This window comes from Marmota marmota, unplaced genomic scaffold (assembly GCF_001458135.2).
Source record: "Marmota marmota marmota unplaced genomic scaffold, marMar, whole genome shotgun sequence".
In the NCBI taxonomy this organism is placed as follows: domain Eukaryota; kingdom Metazoa; phylum Chordata; class Mammalia; order Rodentia; family Sciuridae; genus Marmota; species Marmota marmota.
In genome coordinates this window covers 14691214-14697320 of record NW_025999880.1, presented here as the reverse complement: position 1 = coordinate 14697320, position 6107 = coordinate 14691214, and the positions used below count along the sequence as shown (strand labels likewise).

Below are 6107 nucleotides of genomic sequence, written 5' to 3'. Positions count from 1 at the left end.
GGCTCCGCGGCCGGTGCAGGGTGCGCGCGCGCTCGCCCGCCTCGCACAGGGCGGACTAGGAAACTGGTCTAGCTGACCCCGCCCCCGAACAGCTTCTAAGCCCCGCCTTCGTGGGCCAACCGGTCTCCTACCCGGAGTGCTCCAGGTCCCACCCACTCGCTTTCTCTTGCCCCACCTGCCGTAGTCCCGCCTCTGCGCCGCTGTCTCGCGGGCTTATTCCATCCTTGCCCAGCGCTCCTTGAAGCCTGAGGGTCAAGGTCGCTGTCTCCGCGTCGCTCTTGACCAGGCTGCTGCACCGCACTTGACGCGTGTTTTCACAAGCCCCACCCCGCCTACATCCCTGTGGATCACTGCGCCGGGAGTCTCAGCGCTCGCAGCAACTTTCCAGACGGCGTGGGTATCGTACGGTTCGCCTCTTCGGTGTCCTCATCAGTTCTTCGAGGTCGCTAGGAAATACACCAGTTCATAGGCAAACGTTGGCCAGTCTACGCCCTGCTGAAGTTTTACCATTTTATGGCGATAGTGTCTGGCAGGAATTAGCATCGCCCTTTTTACCGATAGTGAAACGCGGCTGCAACTCCGAAACTGCTTTATGAACTGCAGAGCACTTGCGAGTGTGCAGATAAGTTAGAGCCATAACCCGGGCCAGGCGTCCTGGACACAGGGAAAGTTGACCCGGGTGCCGGGAGACCTGGGTTCCATCCCCCTGAGACATTGGGCAAGTTTCAACAACGGGTTGGCTCAGGAATTCCTGGAGCACACGGTGAAAGCATTGAGTCGGGGAGTAAGGAACTGACAGTATTTGTGCTGGGTTATTTTCCCATAGTCTTCCAAGGCTCAAAAAACTTTTTTTGAATTAGGCTGCACCATTTTACAGGTTAAACTGAGGTTCAAAGTTAAGAGCCCGGAATGCGAACCTTCAGGAACTTTTCCCCTTGCACCCGGCTGCCTCCCCAGGTGAGGCGGGCTTAAATCCAGTGCTGACGTTTCTGATCCAGTTTCTCAGCGAGAACCTTTTCTCCTGCACAGCCCCGCACCTTTGACGCCACCTCCACTTCACCTTTAAAACTTTTGAGTCGTATGATTTTTTTTGTCCTAACACACATACACACACACACAAACCGAGTTCGGAGTAAGCCTGTGCCTTTAAGGAGGATAGGCGGTGATTTTGACATCACTACCTTCCCCGCCCCTCAGGCTCCAACTGGTCGGGACCGGAGCTGGAGCCTCCCAGCCGGCCAGGTTAGCACGTGGATGCCAAGGGGCTAACCATAAGCTTTCCCGGAGAAAAGGCCTTGCGGCTCTCCACTGCTCAAAACTCCCAGTTAACAGGGCGGAGAGCTTGCAATCCGATGAAGTAGTCGGGTAACTGAAGAGTCCAAGGGAAGTCGCCCTTTCCATTCCCTTCCCACCTCAAGCTGGGAAATGACATAAAATCACTTCAAAGATCCAGCCCCCATCAAGGTCCTATACGACCTCAAAGTTAATGGTTTACCCAACAGTTTCACAGCCAACAGCGAAGAAATTATTCTTCCTGTTTTACAGAAAAGGAAACTAATACTTTCCTAATGTGAGATAGAACCCAGACCCTCCTCCACAAAAACACACTCTTCCATTTTACGGATGAGAAAACGGAGTCCCTGGAGGTCACTCAAAAAAAAAAAAAAAAAAAAAAAGTAAAAGAAAAGAAAAAAGAAAAAGAAAGTTCTCAGTTAGGTGGATCTACTCCCCCAGCACCACTAGGGGAGTAGATCTGAGCACGTGTGTGCGTGGGTGGGAAGGCAGGTCCTGGTTTCCAATGTCTCACTACCTTCTTCAGTGGTTGTGAAGCAAGATTTAAAGTTAGGTAGTCAGTGTAGTAAGATCTAAAATGGAGGCTGTTGAGAATGAATTCTGGGAAATGCAGGACAACTCATGGAATGTTAATGAAGTCCAGGAAAAAGCCCAAGGCTAGAGCCCATGCCAAAGAAGTGTTAATGAACAGCCCCCAGCAAACTTGAAGATGCTAACTCGGAAGTCCTTCCTGCCCAGATTACTTCTTTGGCCCACCTGTGTCCCAGCCTTCAGGCCTTCCCACCTACATTCCATCACTGAAAGAACTATAAAAAGGGTAAACAACCGAACTTCCACGGATTCCATCTCTTGGGTCCCCTTCTTCCTCCCGGAGAAGTCTTTTCTGCTGTCCTTTAATAAACTTCTAATTTCTACTCTGCTTCTCTGGTGTTATTCTGGTGTTATTCTTCAACATCGGGGAAGCAAAGACTCATCACCGGTCAACAGCGGTAACAGTTTAGCAAGTATCTTAATCTCTGTAAACCTTAGTTTCCCCTTTTTGAAGTAAGCTGATAATAATGATGTGCTTACCTCAAAGGGATTATGTATTTAATGAGTTAATACCTATGAAGGGATTGAACTCAGGGTCTCTTCAGGCTAGACAAGCACACTACCACTGAGCTACAAACCCAACCCCTGTGAAGTCTCTTTTTTTTTTTTTAGAATTTTAATATTTATTCTTTAGTTTACAGCGGACACATCTTTGTTTATGTGGTGCTGAGGATCAAACTTGGGCCGCACACATGCCAGGGGAGCGAGCTACCGCTTGAGCCACATCCCCAGCCCCCCTATGAAGTCTTTAGAGTCCTGAGTAACATAGGGCACACACAAATCAATAATTACTATTACCACTACTGTTATTAATTGCTCCCCCCCACCACCACCTGTAACACATCAAGTTCCCTGAGGTTCTGGTCCAGTCTCTGCCTCCTGATGTGCAGGTGTGGATAATAATAACTCCTTACACCCAGAGCAAAAGTAACAAGAGTGGGGGCTGGGGATGTGGCTCAAGCGGTAGCATGCAGGATCCTCAGCACCACATACAAAGATGTTGTGTCCGCCAAAAAACTAAAAAAATAAATAAATAAATATTTTTAAAAAATTCCCTCTCTTAAAAAAAAAAAAAAGTAACAAGAGCAAAGTGAGTCAAATCTGAGCCTCAGTTTCCCATACAGTAGAATGAAGCACTTGTACACCATTTCTGATTTTCTTTTCGCAGTGCTCTCAACTAGAATGCCTTCAAGATTTGTCACTGTGTTTCTTTCCTCATCTGAAAATAGACAATGTCCCATGTCCTACCTAGCTTACACATTCTTAGCTACATAAAAACTACATGTCAAGAAATGGTTCTGTGCCAGGCAAGGTGACAGATGCCTATTATCCCAGCAGTTCAGGAGGCTGAGACAGGAGAATTGCGAATTCAAAGCCAGCCTCAGCAAATTAGCAAGGCCTAAGTAACTCAGCCAGACCCTGTCTCCAAATAAAATATTAAAAAAGGGCTGGGGATGTGTCTCAGTGGTTAAGCACCCCTGGGTTCAATTCCCAGTAGCCCTCCCCCACAAAAAAGAGAAAAGAAATGGTTCTGTAGACCCTACTAGGGGCTCAGAGCTGAGTAGATCACAGTTCCTAGAAGTTCTGTAGCCCTGGCTAGACATGCCTGCACAGAGGAGCAAGCCTGGAGGCCTGAGGAGGGGTAATCAATAGCTTGGCTATGTCAGCCAGGGACAAACTGATCATGTGCCCAGTGGTGCCCCTCAGGCAGCATATGACCCTATGTGGCCATCAGCATCCTCTTCTTACAGATTAAAAGGCAAAACTCCTTTCAACTGCAAAAGGGGAGAACATAGCAGCTGCAGGATGACTGTAAAGACTGACAGATAAGGGCTGGGGATATAGCTCAGTTGGTAGAGTGCTTGCCTCACAAGCACAAGGCCCTGGGTTCAATCCTCAGTACTACCAAAAAAAAAAAAAGACTGACAGATAAATGCTGCCTGACACCCAAGGAACTGGTTTATTATGAGACTGAATTCTTCTAGGGTAAGCCCTGGGGCAGGGGAAGTGTCCCCTCCAGCTCCCCTCACCCCCAAGGCCTAAGAGAGGGTGAATGTATGAAGTTTACAACTCAGTCTCAAATGGTTTAGCCAGTTACATGGGAGACTGAGGCAGGAGGATTGCAAGTTCCCTGCCAATGTGGACAATTTAGAAAGATCAAGACCATGCCTCAAAAAAAAAAAAAAAAGGAGACAGGCATGTGGCACACACCGGTAATCACAGCTACTCAGAAGGCTGAGGCAAAAGGATTGCAAGGTCAACCTCAGCAATTTAGTGAGGCCCTAAGCAATTTAGCAAGACTCTGTCTCAAAATTTTAAAATTAATTAATTAATTTTAATTTTAAATTAATTAATTAATTTTAATTTTAAATTAATTAATTTTAAAGCAGTTGTGGGTGTGGCTCAATGATAAAGCACTCCTGAGTTAAATCCCAGTACCAAAAATAGATAGAGGGCTGGGGTTGTGGCTCAGAGGTAAAGTTTTTACGCTCACCTACCATGCATGAGGCACTGGATTCAATCCTCAGCACCACATAAAAAAATAAAATATTGTGTCCACCTATAACTAAAACAATAAATATTTTTTTAAAAAATAGATAGATAAATGGGACTGGGAGCAATAGTGCATATCTGTAATCCCAGTGGCTTGGGAGGCTGAGACAGGAGGATTGCAACTTCAAGGCCAGCTTCAACAATTTAGCAAGGCTCTAAGCAACTTAGTGAGACCCTGTTTCAAAATAAAAAATAGAAAAGGGCTGAGATGTAGCTTCAGTGGTAAAGCGCCCTGGGTTATAAGTCCTCAGTATCAAATAAATAAATACAATAAACAAGACTGGATATGTAACTCAGTGGTAGAGCACTCCTGGATTTAATCCCCAGGACCTAAAAGGAAAGAAAAAAAAAATAGGCTGGTAAGCAGGTGGTGTTATGTGTTGGTGGAATGGGTACCTAGCATGTGGAAAGTCTTGGATTTGATACCCAGCTCTGAAAACAAACAAACAAAAATAAATGTTGTTGGACGTGTTGGCACATGTCTGTAATCTCAGGGGCTCAGGAGGCTGAACCAGGAGGATTGCAAGTTCAAAGTCAGCCTCAGCAAAATCGAGGTGCTAAGCAACTCAGTGAGACCCTGTCTCTAAATAAAATATAAATAAGGCTGGGGATGTGGCTGAGTGGCCAAGTGCCCCTGAGTTCAATCCCCAAAACTCCAAAAATAAATAAATAGGTAAATAAATAAATGTAATTGCCTGGACCATGTCAGCTGGGAAAAGTCCTCTCTGCCTTCCCCTCCCCAAAATCTGAGAAGGTGGGTTGGGAGTTTCTGGAACCAGAAGGGCCCTAGCTAAGATCTTCCAGAATTGCCCCACAGCCTGTCTCCCAGAGCTCTGCTCAGCTGGAGGAAAGCACCTCTGTTTTGGAAGACAGTTTTTGACCAGGCGTTACTATCAAATTCAAAATGCTTGAACCTTTGACTGGGCCAGGACCCTTCTAAGAGTTTTTCTCTAGACATCTGCTTGCACAATTGTGAAATGAAATACAAACTTGGCCTTCTTCGTTGAAGCCACGTTTTTAACAGCAGAATGTCCCTAGGGAGGGAACTGCTAAGTGCCTGACAGCATCTCCATATGATGAATACCATACACTTGGGAAGGAAGGCAGATCTCTATATCATGGTGTAAAACAATCTCAAAGATAGAGTTAAACAGCAGAACTCTGGACAGTTGCTCCCAACAGGAGCACCACTGCCCCCTAGGGGATATTTTTGAAAAATTTGAGGCTATTGCCATTTTTGGTTGTCCGGAGGTCAGGACTTCTGGCATTTGATAGATGGCAGGTCAGGGATACTCAATGTCCTATAAAGTGTAGGATGTTCTAACACAACAAGGAATTTCAACAACAAGGACAGATCTCTCAATTTTTCTCTGTCTTTCTGGACAATTACAGGCATGAGAAACATGTTCATAATTATCAGACCTGGAAGACAACTCTGTTTTACCACATTTTTAAAAAATAGGGTTGTTTTTTTTTTTTTTAGGGGCTGGGATTGTGGCTCAGCTGTAGAGCACTCACCTAGCATGTGGGAGGTCCTGGGTTCGATCCTCAGCACCACATAAAAATAAATAAATAAAATAAAGATATTGTGTCCAGTTACCAAAATATATATATATATATATATGTTTTTTTTTTTGCCTGGCGCAGTGGCTCATGCCTGTAATCCCAGC

The 6107-nt window shown here is 45.6% G+C and overlaps 1 non-coding gene across 1 annotated transcript; it reads left to right on the top strand.

Moving 5' to 3' along the window:
* The first annotated feature begins 3719 nt into the window (after positions 1-3719).
* Trnav-cac lies at positions 3720-3792 on the top strand. Its single transcript has one exon. It is a non-coding gene; the product is annotated as a tRNA-Val (tRNA).
* Positions 3793-6107: the final 2315 nt, after the last annotated feature.